General features: G+C 40.0%; 1 pseudogene; it reads left to right on the top strand.

The window, feature by feature from the left end:
- The first annotated feature begins 2,907 nt into the window (after window positions 1–2,907).
- The window catches only part of LOC135213885 (uncharacterized), a 244,949-nt pseudogene continuing 228,924 nt past the window's right edge, over window positions 2,908–18,932 (top strand).

The following is an 18,932-nucleotide window of genomic DNA, read 5'->3' on the forward strand; positions in this document are numbered from 1 at the left end:
TAATATAACTTTTTTCACAAGGAATTCAGTTATTTAAACTTGCATTGGTTTTTGATGGAGATAGGAATGTTTAGGAATGGGAATATGAGAAAACAGTAGAAACAGGGAATAAGTGCTAGGCACAGTAGGTGAAGGGCCGACAGAATAACTTCCAATTTCAGTTGCCTTGGTCTGTGGACAAGAATGGCATAATCAGAGCCAGGGCGTCGTCAGAAAGACTTGGGTTGCTTGCAGGTCTTCACCAAGGAACCGTCAGGAAAACGCTTCTCATCAGACAGAATCCTACTGGAACTTCAAGGATAAGTAGTACCTGGTTGAGCTGTCAGGGTGGATATCTAGACAGAGTCCAGTCTGCAGGCAGAGCAAGGGAGGCTAGCCAGGTTCAGCATCAGATGCAAGGCAGAGAGAGGTAGACTGAGTTGTTTGGCAAGAGACCACTTCAGCAGGACAAACTACGTATCGTGGGAGTAGGCTAGGTCAATGTGCACATTGGTAAACCAGCTCAGGCCATATTTATACCTGGTAGTGGAAATTCTGGTCGCATGTGGTTCAGGCTGGATTGATCTCCTCAGGTCCTTTCATGTTCACTGCTAACCCTCACAACTACTGAAAAGGGCCATTGGACACCACCAGAGGAAGGTTGGAAGATAAGTACAATGGTGCCAGCTTGGGTCCAGAGGATTTGGGTCAAGCAGTGGTCATGCAGGTGCGAGGGATTGGAGTTGCGGACTCGGAAGGCTCTGACAACAATAGTAATGGAAAGAGGGTCAGGTAAAAAGGGTTAGGTTCTGGTCAGTCAGACCTCACGTGAGAATGTCAATTTAGTTCGGGGACAGTAATACAAAAGAATACTATAGAAAAGGGGGCTCTGGTCCCATAAGTGCAGGTGACCCTTTTTTTGATTTAGCATATAGCTGGTAACTGGGTCTGACGAGAAGAGGACAGGCTTTAAGTCTTGTTTGACATGTTAAATGAAGTTGAAAGTGTTTTCCATCTTCGCTTTGTTGTTGGAGAACAAAAGGAAAGAGGCTAAGTCAAAAAAATATTCTCATGGCTTTCTAAATGGCCAAAACAAGGTGGGGGTCTCTTGTACTGGATTCTGACATGAATTATTTTACTTTAGTTGTTTTGTTTTTTCTCCTATCCAAAGTCTTACTGATACTCAAGGTTCCCTTATGTTACTCCCTCTGTTACTCTAAGTTTTCAAGTTTGGTCACCAGAGAGATAGAGGGAAAAAAAAGTCCAAGTTGTTGCTCGTAGAAATAGATATAGTACGTGTGTGTGTGTGTGTGAGAGAGAGAGAGAGAGAGATGTGTGTGTGTGTGTATATATATATATATATATATATATATATATATATATATATATATATATATATATATATATATATATATATATATATATATAATAGTGGTACCCTGTATTTGCGGGGATGCATTCCATAACCCCCCCCCCCCCCCCCCCCATGAATAGTTTGAACCCCTATAAAAATGCTTAAAACCTCCTATTTTGATAGTTAAAATTCAAGAAAAACCCACTAAAAATTATTACACCTGTGTTTTTTTAATAGTTTTATCACAAAAAGTGCATTTTATAATGAATGGATTTAAAAAAACAGGAATTTGTGGATATTTCTCATAGAAAAATACCACGAATAGGGGAATTTTTGTTTATTAATACGGGGAAATGTTTTTGAAAGAAATCTGCGAATGTGTGAGTCTGCGAATCTGGAGAATTGGCGATATACGAAACTAGAATGGGCTTAGTTATGGCACCATAACATACCTAATAAAGGTGCCATTAACCGGTTATCGGCACCATAAATTGTCAAATTTTGGTGCCATAAATACCATAAATTGCCAAATTTTGGTTAATGGCAATTTTCACTTATTGCGACCCTGCTGATAACTGGGGACTGCCTGTATATCATCTTATAAACCTGTTGGATGACAGTGCTCTCTCTTGCTTTAGGGTAATTTTATAATGCAGTAATATTTTACCTGGTGAATGATCCTTGTTAATTTAATGCCATAAATGACTAGTATGAATTTACTACCCTCTATTGTCTATGTTTTAATTATATTTGAATTTTAAATTTGCATTTGAATATGATTTGTTTGTGTATGTGTAGGGCTGATGCCTTTGTATAATAAGGTGCCCTGTGAGGTTATTTAGACCTACGATAATTTACGCTAAGGTCGGTTTGTTATGACTCTCCATCCTCATTGGAGTGTCTTGGATTTCGATGATAATTTCTAAGTTGGTATCTTCTTTGGGTATGAAGGCGGAGATGTTTCAAACTCATGATGATAATTTTTAAGTTCATTCAGTATATTCTTTCTGATGCAAGGTTCTATTGTTGAAACACAGAGTAGGAAAATATCTGTATTCTCTGAGACTACATGGTGAAGGATCAGATAAAACTGGACAGGTCTTCCAATGATGATGGCTAATTCAAGTCTGACTCCAATCTGGTTTACAATCATAAAGTGAGCAGACAGTAGCTCGAACATACACACAGATGACATAGAATACAAGTCATGTAGGCCGTCTGGGTTATAGGTCACTGTGTTTGTCTCAAGCAGGAAGCTTTGACAAACGTTTACAAAACAATAGATTTAATGACCACAGATGACGGCAAACCAGACACTGACTGATACAACACGTCATCTTAGCCTGCTTTATCTTATCTGGTCTGATCACATTCCTGCAAGCAAACTGGTTGACCTCTTTGGTCACCGGTTTTAATTAATCATAGTTTTAGTTTTTGTATATGGAATAACATTCCATATTTTTATATTATGTCTCTCCTAGTATATTTGGAACTTACATTTTAGTGTGATACAAATAAGTTACATTGCTGTAAAATAATTTCTCAATAAAACATTTTAATTTTTGTGGCTTTCAGGAAAAGTATTGAATGGGATGCTGCAGCCACCAAGTTTGTACAGATTATTTTCCAGCACAAGCACAGTGTGAATTTTGTTCCTGTTATGAATGGTAATGATGGTATGTATAATGTTGAATTTTGTAACCAAATTTGCAAAATGTACCTTACAATATATACTTTTTATCTGAATATGCTCCCCCACAAATCCTTAATTATGGTAAGCCTTTATGTATGCTGTAAAATCATCCATAGGAGTTAGTCTTATGTTCAGACGTTATTCCACTTTGCCATTAGCTTATATGTACATAAGGCATTAGGCAGTTTTTGGGGGAGAGGACTGTGTAGTTTATATCACCAGTTATGACAAGGAGATGCAGTTTTGAGAGCAATGGCTTACTGTCAGGCTTGTGATGTAAAATCCTCATTAAAAATAAAAATTCCATGAAAAACATTAGTCCCTTTTCCTTATAGGTGGCATATGTTAAGTGTACCTTACTCTTATGTTCTTTCTGTGGACTACTCTGAAGCCATTCATGTAGCTCCGGGAGGACGATGCCTGCTGGGGAGTCATTGAAATCGTGTTGTTGCTATGTGAAGAGGTGGGAGACATAGTGATTTGTTGAATGTTTGCCATTCAACACTTGAGTTCTGTTACCTTAGTGATCTGTTAAGACTTGGAACAGTAGCATGAGACCTCATTTTTAAATGTATCAGTTATTGGATTGCAGGTCAGGTGGTCATATACTAGGTACTTCCAGGTGTCAGGTTTTAGACTTGTAGATTACTGACTACTATCCTGTATTCGAAGACAGGATTGAATGGAAGAGTCATTGTAAATGCCCTTGTTGCAGTGGAAAATGTTGCCAGGTGGAGTAAATCTGATTCATTCTTTGTAGTTGTGGCAAGGTATGCTAAGTGTTGTCGTTGTCCTTTTGAGGCCATCTTCATACACACCCCAAAAATATACAAGCAGTTTCTCGATTATCTGTTTTCACCCTATCCGACACTAACACTATCCAGAGGGCCCCAGCTCTGTAATAGACATGCTTTATATACAATTCATAAAAATTATGGCATTAACTTCTGTAGAGCTTTTGTGCGTGTTCAAAAGTTTTTTTTTGTTCGTGATCATTGATGTAAATATAAAAAAGCTTTAAGAAAATCTTGGCTCTCCAATATATAATTTTACTGCTGTACTAGCAGGAGTTCGACAGATTGCAAAAGGAAAATGAGAACACTCAATTTCTATGAATATATCCATATCCCCACCTCCCACCAGGGGACCAGTAGGTACTGACACTTACAGCTGATCTTGACACTTACAGCTGATTAATCTAATTCTGTTGCCAGTTTCAATAGGAGATAGACAAAATGGTAGGTATACCCTGATTTCTGTTTGACAAAATTGGTTTTGGATTTTCTATGATTTTATTTTGTATGTTGGATCGATAAGAGCCTGTAAAGTAAGAGTTGCCATAATAAGCTTTATTCCATTTTAATAATGACCCTCATGAGATGCATGCAGTGTGGAAATTGATTGCGATTTATGAGTGTTTTTCCCCCGATCCCAACTCCTTGATGAGGTGGGCGACTTAGGGATCCACTGCAGATAGAGTATCCTCCTTTATTCTTACTCTCTGCTGTTGATTTAACTAAACATTGGGACCTTTAACTCCTTTACTCCTCCTCCTATAAATTTTCCCCCTTCCCTACTTCGTCTTTCGTTGACGACCATGGCATGTTATTGGATTACTGAACTGACTGCTCTTTTAACTTGATGAAGGGTGGAGTTGGACGGCATACCACTCCACCCATAAAACTAAAGTACCTGACGTGGTCGAGCGAGGAGAAATTTTATGTTATGCCATGCCCATAGTGCTGGGTCTGATCTCGAAGAACTGACAACCCTTAAGTACTGTGGGTATGGTGTATATCCAGGTGAGTTTCCCAGAGTAGTTACTACTGTGTGGAACAATATTGCTCCTCCCCCAGTTGGGCCTCCATGGTGAGAGGGACCTCACCCTGGACAAAATTAATTTTATTGTTCTATGGCAAATATACCAAACCTCCCTATGACTTCTGGCATGGCAACAGGGTGGTATCAAAACTTTGTTACCATATAGACCACCTAGAAAAAATAGATATCATGTTCACTGTTGACCCAACCTTGACTCATTTTGACTCCCTCTTTGGTAGTGGAAGTTGATGAAGGTTCCTTACCTTGAAAACAGACAGAAATACCAGATGTGGCTGATAGAAGCCACAACTAAAAATCAATCTGAGAATTATACGAATATAACAGGCATTGAAAATGTAAATGTTCAAGTTAAAAAACATGACACTATGAACAGTGTTGCTGGGAACCATAGTGCTTCTTGATGATAATGATGAGCCAATTGAAAAGAATATGTTGTTAGATTCCCGTAAAATGAGGTATAGTAACGTACAGGACTGCAGAATATGTAAAGGTGGGTACACACGTGAGAGCCGAGCCTTGTATGTGTAACTGAGTTACGCATATACGGTTACAAGGTGTCAAAATGTTGAGGACGAACCGTAACCATGTTAAGCACGTAACTTCATTTCAATCCACTGCGATCATCAGTCTGTCTCTGTCCGGGTTGTTTACCGATGATGGCCACCATGCAAGTAGCAGCTGCCGCGTATATTTATAAACATTATTTAACGAAGACGAAGCGAAATAAAAGAAGATGGTGGCAATCAAGGTTATATACCAGAGGGGTAGAATACAGTGGTCGGGAATTACCCGCTGACATGAGATTCCAAGAAGTTTCTGGTCACAGTAAAGTCTTTTCTTCGTAATAACTAATAAATGTGAAGGGCTGTTACAAAGACTTCAAATGGACATGCGTACTACCACTGTATCATATTTAGGTACAAAAATTTAAAAAATACCCTGTAATACATTTTTCATACACATTTTAAACATAAAAGCATGAAAACTTATAACAAAAAGCTGAAGTGTCATTAACAAAATGAGTTATAATTAGCTCCCAGATTAATAAAATATAACCACGTGAAGTCTTTGTCAATGCACTTTTCGGAACAGCGGCGGACAAGAACGAACATGAAAAAACATCCTCTGATAATGTTGAGGGCAGTTACAAAAGTTGCCTTAATTTGTATCATATTTATGAACAAAAATGAAAATACCCTATACGTAATATATTTTCATACACATTTTAAACATAAAAGCATGAACATTTATAAAATAGACACATTGATTGCTAAATTTGCACTTTTTTAACTATATTTTCAGAAGAGGGGCAGGCAGTGGCGGGCCAGAATGAACTTAAAAAAAAACATCCTCATTGATAGCTTGGAGGGCACTTTCAAAAGCTGCTTTTGTGTCATATTTATGTACAGAAATAGAAATGCCCTATACATAATACATTTTCATACACATTTTAAACACAAAAGCATGAACATTTATAAATTGACACATTGATCGCTAAATTTGCACTTTTTTAACTGAATATTTTCGGAAGAGCGGAAGGTAGCAGCATAGAACAACTCATGGGCATATAGTTTACCTTAATACCTATGTAATAACTCTTAAGTAAAAGTTTTTTATATCATTTGCATGACCTTTATGGGCTGAACGGTAGTTCTACAAATGTATGTACTCGTTAGACATAAAGGTGCTTGCGGCGCTGTTAACTGAAAATTGTGCCATAGAAATACCTTAAAATACCCTATTTTTTAATTAATATTTTTTACTACAGCCGTAAAACTGATTCGACGCTAAGTGATTGCGCCGCTAACCACGGGCCGCCTGTATTATGAAATAGGATGAAAATAACAAATGTAATTGGTTTTTTTACACAAAATAACATGCTCCCAACACCATCTATTAACATAAAAAATAACAAGTTTGCCACAAGACATACACACACATATTTAAGTCATATTTCAAGTTAAAAACACTTCATATAATGAAAAATAACCTATTTACGCTAAATAGAAGCAAGAAAATCACTGTGAATCGAGTTAGGTAGGGTGAAATAACCTAGTCTCTGCCCTCAGCTGATATTTCCAAACCAAAACAGATCGCTTTATATTTTATAATACTAGTACGTAGTAATATGAGACTACATACAGTGTTATTGGATGCAGTGAAATAAAGCATAACTTTAAAAGAGCCAAGGAAAAGATGCATATTTGTTATGTTTGTATTTTACGGTTGTCTCTTGGCGCTTACGCAAAATACCGATAATCAGACAACAGCACCATCTATTTATAAAAAACAATAGCTAAGTCTAGTCCATGCATTTTAAGTAAATTTTCAACTTAAAAACACTTCATAAAACGAAAGATAACCTTGTCATATATGAATAGAGTTTCTGGAAATTAATTTACACTAATTAGAAGCAAGAAAAATGCTCTGAATTGAGTTAGATATGGTGAAATAATGTTACCACCACCCTCATCTGATTTTTCCAAACCAAAACATGATAAATTTGTTTGTATTTTATAACAAAAATAGTAGTACAAGACTACATACAGTATTATTGGATAAAGTGAAGTAAAGGGTAACTTTTTAAAAGAGCAGAGGAAAAGATGCATATCAGTTATGTTTGTATTTTAGGAGGCAGTCTCGGCGCTTAGCGAATATATTTAACAAGGACTGTAAAACCGAAATGCTGCTAACTGGTAGTGATGGTAACCGTGGGCTGCCTTTACAAACTTTCAGTCTTTACATAGGGTTTAGCTTGCGAGCACTAGCTGGAATGGCCATTTAACTTTCAGACAAGGTTGTTTATTACTGGCTGTAGGAATAAGCCCAGCCCATTCAAACTGCAGTCAACTTTGCTTTCGGTTGTTGTCTTGTGAAGATAACAGCTGCGCTCTTTGCCCGATTCCTGTTGGCTTTCATGCTTTTTGTTTTCCTGTTTGCTTGCTTGTACATATATTTTGTGAAATAAAAAAGTATGCAATGCAAACTCATAGTTTGTAACTGCGTACTCATGATAGGACACTGATAATCCATAGGCACTGAATGGGGAAAGGCAAACCTTGTACTGATCAGTTTTGCTCATTGATTGAGACTGATCCTCACACTTTGTGTGTGTTCTGCTGTAGGCGTGACTGTAATCAATCAAGTCCTTGTTTTGAGTGTTGGGTGTGGCATTCTGAAAAGTGGATGAAGTTTGCCATGAAAAAGAAGAGGAGAAGGAAGTCATTGTTTTTTTCTTCATCAACAAGTGCTGTTGTTGCCTCCCCTTCTCTCAAAGCTAGCAAATGGAGGAAGAAAAAGGCTGCCCCACCTGCATGAAAAAATTCTTGTAGAGCGTCAAGGGGTACTTTGAGTTTTGCTGCTCCCATTGCCGAGTGCATAGGAGCAACTGCTGCCCCTGGTTCTGTGGACCCCCTGTGCACCAGTACTGGTCATTGTAGTTCAGTTTGCCAGCCCAGTATAGATCCCCAGTCTACAGACCCAGGCCAAGCTGCCAGCATGGTCCAGTAAGAGAAGGTGAGCAGGGAGTGTGCAGGTGCTCCCTCATCCCCCTCCTGCTTTTCCAAGAAATTGGTCCAGGGGTTGTGGGATGGTGGCCATATGCGACTGGCCATTACCTGGGCAAGGCAAGAGGGGGTTCATCATTCAGTCTTTTTCACTTGCGTGGAAGCTCTGGCTTCTAAGAAGACTTGAGCACGTACACATGAGTGACTGTTTTCCCTGACCCAGTCATGCGTTTTCACCATGGATTGACAACTGCTCATAGCTGCACTCACCTGTCAGGGCTTTGGTCTCCAGCAGGCTGAGCATAGGTGCTCACTATTCTTCAACTGCTGCCTCTATCTCCTTGGGGTTTTCTGGAAGCCAAGAGCCAGATGGGGCTAAGGCTCAGGACCAGGACCATTCTTGTTCCCATCCCAGCCCATCCACTGAAGTGTATGTTTCAGGTTCGGTCCTCAGACCATGCAGGTCGTATGCTCAAGAGGTTGAGGGATCACCAGAGGGCTCTAATGTTAGTCCTTCACATGTTGAGGGAGGGATTTGGGAGTACCATGACCTGGAGGGACCCGAGGGTCCTGCACCTCAGGACTCGGACATCACTCCTAAAATACTGGGGCACTTTGTGGAGTTCATTAGTCTGATACAACAGTACTTATAATGATCTCAAAAAAAAAAAAAAAAGAGACCTTATCTTTTCATGCAGACCCTTTGTCAGCCATTGAGTCCTTTTTTGGACCAGAGAAGGAACCCTGGCTTTTGGTAGACTTGCTTTGGTCGAGACTAGCTGAAGAGTTCCTGAACCAGGTGAACTCTCTAGTTTCTGGGCAGGAGAATTTGCTTAGGTCTAGCAACTCATGCAAGACACTTCCTCCGCCTCTAGCTCACCAGAGGAAATACTGCATTCCCTTGCAAGCCCATTACTGACCTAACAGGTTGACCTGGACCTGACTCGTCTGTCTCTTGAACATCTTTGTGCGGAGGGAGTTTCTCTCTCCCACAACGCAGGCAGCAGCACTAGAACCAACGGTCATGGCAGCGTTCCAGACTGTCTCTTGGATTGGTCTGTGGTCACTTTTTATGGTCAAGATCACATCCTCATCATTGGGTTCTCATATGCCTGAGGAAGACACCACTTTTTGGAGATTGTTGTCTGGAGGTAGGGCCATCAACAACCTCGCCCACTGGATGACAAACTTGTGGGTGAACTTGTTTTAAAGAGGTGAGGCATGGTGTTGCCTCAAATCTCCAGGTTTGTTAGGTCTGAGTTGGCATTATGACCAAGGAAAGGACTGGTACTGGATCAACCTCTCTTCTTGCTAGAGGAGAAGTGGAGGCTGTGATGGACAGACTACATATCAAGAAGAAGAAGAAACTTGTTCACCAAGCAGGGACAAAGATCTCCAGGTCTTTGCGTGGCCCTGAGCCTGACCCTTTGGTCAAGCTGAGCCTTCATCGTCAGGTTAGAGGAAGTCTGGCAGCCCCTCATAGAGGTACCCAGTCTTTTGCCCCTGTAGGGAAAGGTGCGTAATTGCAACTTTCATCCCCCTCCTATGCTATGAATAGGGGGCAAGGGCAAGAAGGGTGGAGGCTGATATGGGGGCGTTCTTCCCTGTTTGCTGCTGATGGTGGGGTGGGGTCGCTGGCAAGTCATTGTGAAATGTGGCAGTGATATGAAGTGGAGACCTTGGTATTGGGTGTTCTGGTAGGATCTCTATTACCCTTTGAATCCCTGCACCCCTCACCCTCAATCCAGTCCACTTCCCAAGTGCATTCCTGGGTCACAGAAGAAACACACTATGGGAAGAGGTGAGTGTGATGTTAAAAAAAGGCACTGTAGAAGTCATTAAAGGTTGGTCTCCGGGGTTTTACAGCTCTGTTCCTGGTGGAGAATGCAACAGACAGCTGGAGACCAGTCATTAACCTCTTTCTCCTGAACCAGTTCATTCACTAGACCCAGTTCAAGATGGAAGAGGTACGGTCTGTACTCAATTCCATCAGACCGAGTGACTTAATGTTTTCAGTGGACTTGAAGGATGCGTATCTTTTAATACTCATCCATCGATCTTCTCACAAATACCTTCTCTTTACCCTATAGGGAAATGGAGGTCGAATTCAGGGCAATTGGATGTGTTTGTTGAGGTATCTGGTTGATGGCTGGTCCTGCAAGCTCCTTGCCTCAGTTGCTTCAGGACAGAGATGATCATCTCGAATTCTGTCATGATCTGGGAGTGGTGATAAACTTCAAGAAGAAGTTGGATCTCACACCCAAGCAGAGGTTAAGTATATCAACTTTTGAGTAGTTGGATCTCACCCCCCCCAAAGCAGAGGTTAAAGATGTGGCAGCAGTGGTAGTCCTCTGCACAGACTCATGTATCAGCAGTTTCAGAGAGGCAGTGAAGATATTACAATGGGAATAACCTGCTTGGGAGTGGCAGGTTTTCCAGTCACCTGTTGTCCTTGGAGAAGCTGGTCCCTCATGGATGGCTTCACCTTAGCTCCCTTCTTTGGAGGATGAAGAATTTTTTGTCCCTGGTGAAGGACCCTCCTTTTCCTCCAATTCCTCTTGGAAGAGGTAAGGAAAGATCTACATTGGTGGTAGACAACAGGAACCTCTTAATACATAAGAGTTCCATTAGGCACTTCCCATCTCGAGATGCTTTTGTTTTCAGGTGCATTGACCAAAGGATGAGGGTGCACTTGGAGGTGTTATTAGTTTCAGGTGTGTGGGACCAGCATTACAGGCACCTCCACATCAGTGTCTTTGAACTCAAGCCAGCTGTTTTAGCCCTTAACCCTTACTGGACGGGTAATTATATCAATCTTCACAAAATTTGAAAACTCCTCTGACTCTGGTTTGGAAGAGAGTTAGAAAAATAGCAGGCAAGTTCACTCGTTATCAACCTCCAGTTATCAAGATCAATGGTTGTGAGGTAGCAGACCCCCAGTTAGTGGCGAGTTTGCTAATCATTTTGTCAACGTTGCAAAGAAAAATGATGATAGACCCTATTGGCCTTGAATAAATGTAATGAATCGGCTCCTGGACTGGATGATATAACATATTCTATGATTAAGCATACCCCTGAAAATACCAGACTTCATATTAAGCCTTATTAACAGAATTTACCGCGAACATATATTCTCCCAAAGCAAGTTAAAATTACTGCCATTTGTGAAAACTGGAAAAGATCCATTCAAGACAGAAAATTATCATCCTATTGCATTGACATCTTGTTTGTGTAAGATCATGGAAAAAATCGTAACACACACTTGACGTGGTACTTGGAACGGGGAAAATATCTTTTAACTGCTCAGTGTGGTTTTTGAAGTATGCACTCCACAACTGATGTATTGGTTTGGATGGAATCTTCAATATGTGAAGCTTTTGCCGACAAGCAGCATCACATCACTGTTTTCTTTGATCTAGAGAAGGCATATGATACAACAGGAGATTGGCATTTTGAGGGTTCTTTATGAATGTAACCTGAGAGGCAATTTGCCCCTCTTTATTAAGGCTTTTTTTAGAAAATAGGTTATTTCAGGTTCAGGTTGAAGCAACAATGTCAGATGTATTCAATCAAGAAGAAGGAGTACCACAAGGAAGTGTTTTAAGTGTAACCTTGTTCCCCTTGGTAATCAATGGGGTTTCCTAAATAATTCCCCCAGATATAACATATACCCTTTTTGTTGACGACCTTTCGATTTTCTGTGCAGTAACAAGGATGGCAGTGGCTGAACGCCGCCTTCAGCCCTGCATTGATAATATAGTAAAGTGGGCTGAGGTTAATGGTTTTAGATTTTCTGCCAGTAAAACAGTAACCATGCACTTTTGTTGTATAAGGGGAATCCATCCTGATCTAGATTTATTTATACATATGCAGAGAATTCCATGCATTTGTGAAACAAGGTTTCTAGGGTTGATTTTTGATAGGAAGCTGACTTGGATTCCGCATCTCAAATATATTAAGGCAAATTACTTGAAAGCAATGAATTTGCTGAAAGTCCTGTCTCACATTTCGTGGGGTGCAGACCGAACTCAGATGTTGAGATTATATAAAGCCTTGGTCCTTTCAAAATTAACTTAAGGGTGTGAAGTCTACACTTCTGCGAAGCCAAATAGCCTTAAAATGCTCAACTCAATTCATCATGGAGGAATACGGTTGTGGACAGAAGCATTTAAATCATCTCCCACCAAGAGCTTGCTTGTAGATGCTGATGAGTTGCCATTAGATCTTCATTACAAGCATCTGCTGGAATGGAGCTGGTATAGATTTCAGAGGCTACCTAAGTCTTTAACTAGCATTTGTATGAGAAAGGAAAGGCATTAGCAGTTTTATGAAAATCACCCCAAACAACCTCATCCATTCTCTTTAACCCTCTTACGCTGATTGGACGTATTAAACGTCGAGTCAAAATGTCTCCCGTATGCTGATTGGACGTATTATACATCGAGTCTAAAAAGTTTTTTAAAATTCGCAGAAAAATACTTACATATAGGCCTACCAGCCGAAAACTTTTGAATCACGTGGCTCAGGAGATGCTGGGAGTTCACAGATCGAGGTGGTGTTTTGTTTAGAAGCGTGACCCAAGTGCGCATGCGCAAAATCCTTCCTTCTCGCTTCAGCCAGCATCAGTGACATCGTGTGCGAAATTGTGCCCGCGTGCGCACGGTCACGTACAAGGTTGGATAGCCCCGCCAGCCAAGGTGAAGGTCGGTCGTCCGAGAGCGACGATGGGTGGACGGAGGATCCCACACCACCTAACATGCACCCATTCACGGCAAATCCTGGGCTCACCGTGCCTATTCCCCTGACTCCTCTGGGGTTCGTTCAGCTGTTCCTTACGCGGGAATTGCTGGAGTACCTAGTAGCAGAGATGGCGGACTATACGCCAGGTACTGCCATGATGAACTGCGCACGACATTATCGTATTGCTGGCGAGGCTGCAACCTCACTGACATGGCTCATTTTGTGGGGCTCCACATTTTTTTTTGGATTGATGTCTGCTGCCGACGTCAGGCAATATTGGAGGTGGAATTTTTTCTTAGGTATGCTCAATGTGCCCGGCGTTATGCCCCGTGATACTTTCCTGGCGTTGGACAGGTATTTCAAAGCCTTCAACAGAAGGGTCATACCCCGGAATAACTCTGATCGCCTCATTTTAGTGCGCCCAGTGTTGGATTACATTCGTGAACGTTATAAAACACTCATGGTTCCTGGAAAGAACCTTTCTTTGGATGAGGGGATGATGCCTTACAAAGGACGTCTAAGCATTAAAGTGTATAACCCCAAGAAGCAGAAGAAATATGGAGTGAAATTTTTTTTTATTACCGAGGCCAACACTGGATACGTCGTGGACTTCTTAGTGTATTCCTGGGTCTTCTCCATGATGCCTGAAACTGTTTTCAGGCTTGTGGATAGTTTCTGCAACCAGGGATACCACCTGTTTATGGATAATTATTATAACTCGGTATCCCTGGCCCAGGAACTGTATGAAGCAGGTGTTCATGTCAGTGGTACCCTTCGGTTGGTGCGTGGGGCCCCGAATGTCCTCTCTGACAAGAGGAGAGACAGAGTGGCGGCAGAAGGGAGCTGTCTTCGTCATCTGTTGGAAGGGTGTCCGACTCGTACCCATGATTACAACGAGCCATGAACCCGTCCAAGAGGAGGTCATACAGCGGAAGAAGACACGTCGACAGGGCCGAGTTGTGTATGAGCAGTTTCATGTACAACACCCTACCATCATTGGGCACTACAATAGGCACATGGGAGGAGTTGATCTCTTTGATCAACTCATCCAGTATTATCCCTTCGCCAGGAGAACCAGGAGGTGGACCCAGAAGCTCCTGAAATACATTCTGTAGTTGGCCCTCCAAAATGCCTACATACTCTACTGTGGGTACTACGGTCCCGATCTCTGGAGGGATGACCCACTTACAGTTCCTCGAGGCAGGCGGGGATGCCCTCATCAACTTTGATCCCTATGAGTGGCCTTTCATGTCTGCCCCCCTGCCCCGAGCTGTAGATCTGCCCGTAGAGGAAAGGGCAGACCTTAGGAGGGCCAACTTCGGTCATCCTGCTGGCGACGCCCCTGCTGCCACCGCCCCTGCTGCCGACGCCCCTGCTGACGGCCCCGCCCGCACCCCTTCTCGTCGGGTAGTGGACCCTGCGTGTCGGCTGCTGCCAGGGGATCACACACTGGTGCTCCTAGAAGGGCGCAGGCAGAAACGGTGCCAGGTGTGCCATATGAATGGCAGAAGGAGAGACACCCGGTTATTCTGTCGCACCTGCAGAATAGCTCTATGCAGGTTCAGGGAGTGTGACCACAAATACCACAGTGCGGTCTTTTATTGGAGTGCGAGTCAGCGACGGACAGGGAAGGGTGCACGGGACTACGCCCATCGGTCGTAAGGGTGCGTGTCTCCCTCCTCCACCTGTACCTCGTCATGTCGAGAGGAAAAAAATGGAAGACTCTTCAATGGAGGAGCGAGAAAACAAGAATAGAACGAAGAGTCAGGATTACAAGTGAGTATTCTGCATTTGTTTTATATTTATTTTTTTATTTATTATTTCAAGTTTTTATATCTGCATCTATGCATGAATATGATATTTCATTGTATGCAAAAAGAAAAGTGTCACCTGCATTCCTTTTATTTATGTATTCGTACCAGAATCGGAAAATGTAATAAATAAATATACACACACATTATTTGTTTTTGGTATTTTTGGGTAAGCAAAATACATAACAGTCTAGTAATCTTCAGTCATTTATCTTCTTTTTGAAACAAATTCGAAGTCTCTAGAAAAATATCTCGATTTATGGGGAATTTTTGAAAAAAACTTTTTCCTTCCCTCCGTGCGCCGATTCGCGGCTGCAAATCTCCTAAATGCGTACGTCACATTATCCTAATATTTGCTCCTTTTCATATTAGGCTTTTTATAGAGTTTTATATTTGAAAATGTGCGCAAATTCATGAACAATACAACAAAAAATAATTGAAGGTTGTAGCTTTTCTCATTTTGGAAATGTTTGCATACAAATCATGATAATTAGGAAAAAAACTACTTACGGTCAACTTTGACTCAACCGAAATGGTCGAAAAACGTAATTGTAAGCTGAAGCTCTTACGGTCTAGTAATATTTAGTCATTTATCTTCATTTTAAAACAAATTTGAAGTCTCTAGAACAATATTTCGATATATGGTGAATTTTTGAAAAAACTTTCCTTTCCTCCACGCGCCGATTCGCGGCCGCAAATCTCTGAAATGCGTACGTCGCATTATCCTAGTATTTGCTCCTTTTCATATTAGGCTTTTTATAGTTTTATATATGAAAATGTGTGCAAATTCATGAACAATACAACATGAACAATACAACAAAAAATAATTGGAGGTTGTAGCTTTTCTCATTTTCGAAATATTTGCATACAAAATACTATAATTAGGAAAAAAAACTACGTATGGTCAACTTTGACTCAACCGAAATGGTCGAAAAACGTAATTGTAAGCTAAAACTCTTACGGTCTAGTAATATTTAGTCATCTATCTTCATTTTGAAACAAATTGGAAGTCTCTAGAACAATATTTTGATTTATGGTGAATTTTTGAAAAAAAAAATTCTTCCTTCCCTCCGCTCGCCGATTCGCGGCCGCAAATCTCCGAAATGCATACGTCGCATTACCCTAATATTTGCTCCTTTTTATATTAGGCATTTCATATAGTTTCATATATGCAAATGTGCGCAAATTCATGAAAAATACAACAAAAAATAATTGAAGGTTGTAGCTTTTCTCATTTTTGAAATATTTGCATGCAAAATACGATAATTAGGAAAAAACTACGTACGGTCAAATTGGACTCAACCGAAATGGTAAAAAAACGTAATTGTAAGCTAAAACTCTTACAGTCTAGTAATATTTAGTCATTTATCTTCATTTTGAAACAAATTCGAAGTCTCTAGAACAATATTTCGAGTTATGGCGAATTTTTGATAAAAAAAACTTCTTCCTTCCCTCCGCTTGCCGATTCGCGGCCGCAAATCTCCGAAATGCATACGTCGCATTATCCTAATATTTGCTCCTTTTCATATTACGCGTTTTATATAGTTTCATATATGAAAGTGTGTGCAAATTCATGAAGAATACAACAAAAAATAATTGAAGGTTGTAGCTTTTCTCATTTTCGAAATATTTGCATACAAATTATGATAATTAGGAAAAAGACTACATACAGTCAAGTTTGACGCAACCAAAATGGTCGAAAAACGTAATTGTAAGGTAAAATTCTTACAGTCTAGTAATATTCAGTCATTTTGCTTTATTTTGAAACAAATTTGAAGTCTCTAGAACAATATTTAGATTTATGGTGAATTTTTGAAAAAAAAACTTTTTCCTTCCCTCCGCTTGCCGATTCGCTGCCGCAAATCTCCAAAATGCATACGTCGTATTATCTTAATATTTGCTCCTTTTCATATTAGGCTTTTTATAGAGTTTCATATATGAAAATGTGCGCAAATTCATGAACAATACAACTAAAAATAATGAAGGTTGTAGCTTTCTCATTTTTTGAAATATTTGCATACAAAATACTATAATTAGGAAAAAACTACGTACTGTCAACTTTGACTCAACCGAAATGGTCGAAAAACGTAATTGTAAGCTAAAACTCTTACAGTCTAGTAATATTCAGTCATTTCTCTTCATTTTGAAACAAATTTGAAGTCTCTAGAACAATATTTCGATTTATGGTGAATTTTTGAAAAAACTTTTTCCTTCCTCCGCGCGCTGATTCGCGGCCGCAAATCTCCGAAATGCATACGTCGCATTATCCTAATATTTGCTGCTTTTCATATTAGGCGTTTTAAAGAGTCATATATGGAAATGTGCGCAAATTCATGAAGAATACAACAAAAAATATTTGAAGGTTGTAGCTTTTCTCATTTTTGAAATATTTGCATATACAAAAATATATATAAAAATTTTGACATTTGGTCAACTTTAACTCGTCCGAAATGGTCAAAATCTGCAATTCTAATCTAAAATGCTTACAGTATCGTAATATTCAATCGTTTTTCTTCATTTCGAAACAAATTGGAAGTCTCTAGAACAATATTTAGATTTATAGTGAATTTTTGAATTTTTTTTTTTTTTTTTTACGTCTGTGCGTTACGAATTCATGCATCATTTTGCGATAATATGTTTTCTGTGTTGCTTTTATTGTTTTGCAATGTGTTATATATCAAAATGATCGCAATTTAGTGTACAATACAACGGAAAAAAAGTAACTCGTTAGCTTTATCCGTTTTTTGCACAGCGCGATTTGAATACAATTATGTATGAATTTTTTTTCCGCTACCATATATCGGATTATTTACATATGATAATGATATTTTTTTTCATTTCTGATGGTTGCATACTAAACTTCAAAAAAGGAGCCAAAAATGAACTCTTAATCTTGAAAACTAAGCGCGCTGTGATTTTTTGAAAAAATTATTTTTTCCGCTTTCGCACTCGCTCCAAACCAGCGCCGGCATACGGGAGAGGTTTTGATTTTTAGGGCTTCAGCGTAAGAGGGTTAAGAGTAAATTTTATTGTCAGTCAATTAAACATGCCAAAGATCGAGATTTTACCTGCAAAATATTCAGTTAGTCCCCCCTGGAACTTTCCAGAGGTAAAATTCTGTAGATATTTTAATTTTACCAAGGCAGAATTGTCCAGTGAGGCCATGCAGTCAATATTTTTAGAACACTCCTTGCAACATGATAACTCCACTGCAGTTTTCACGGATGGCTCAAAGTCAGATGCTGGCGTTGGCTTTGATGTAGCCTTTCCTGATGTAGAGAGAAGCGGCAGGTCATCATCTGTTGCATCGATTTTTACAGCAGAATTATATGTAATTTTAAAGGCTTTAAAGGAAGTTTTAATATGGAATTAAAGTGTTCTTGAGTCGTTGGAATCTTTTAACTTTTAAACCCTCTTGATTTTAGATATATTGGAATGGCTGCTTTTACTGAAAAGAAGAGGGAAAGAAGTAAAATTTTGTTGGGTGCCTTCCCATGTTGGGGTGGTTGGGAATGAGAAAGCTGACCAACTGGTAAAGTCTGCGGTCAGCTCCCGAGAACCCGCAAGATGCCTTCTACCATATCGGGATTTATATCCCGTAGTAGGTCAGAGAATAAAAAAAACTTTGGCAGTCCCAGTGGGAGAATATTTTAACTAACCAGAAAATTCGCAATATCACGTTATCAGTGTCTCCTGGTCATATCCATATATGCCAAGGAGACAGGAAACGATGTTGTGCAGATTGAGGATTGGACATACAAGACTAACTCATGGGTTCTTGATGTCCAGTGAAAATCCTCCATTTTGCGATGACTGTACTGTACCCTTGACTGTGAGACATTTGGTGCTTGAATGTCCCAGACTTGGGAATTTGAGACAAAGGTTCCTGTCTTGGGGATGTGATAGAGAAGGTAATTTTATCCTATCTACAATTCTTGGAAAGGATTGTAATATAGAGCAGTTATATATCTATGTGGGAGGCGGGCCTCCTCAACAAAATTTAGATT

Source organism: Macrobrachium nipponense, chromosome 43 (genome assembly GCF_015104395.2).
Source record: "Macrobrachium nipponense isolate FS-2020 chromosome 43, ASM1510439v2, whole genome shotgun sequence".
Classification (NCBI taxonomy): domain Eukaryota; kingdom Metazoa; phylum Arthropoda; class Malacostraca; order Decapoda; family Palaemonidae; genus Macrobrachium; species Macrobrachium nipponense.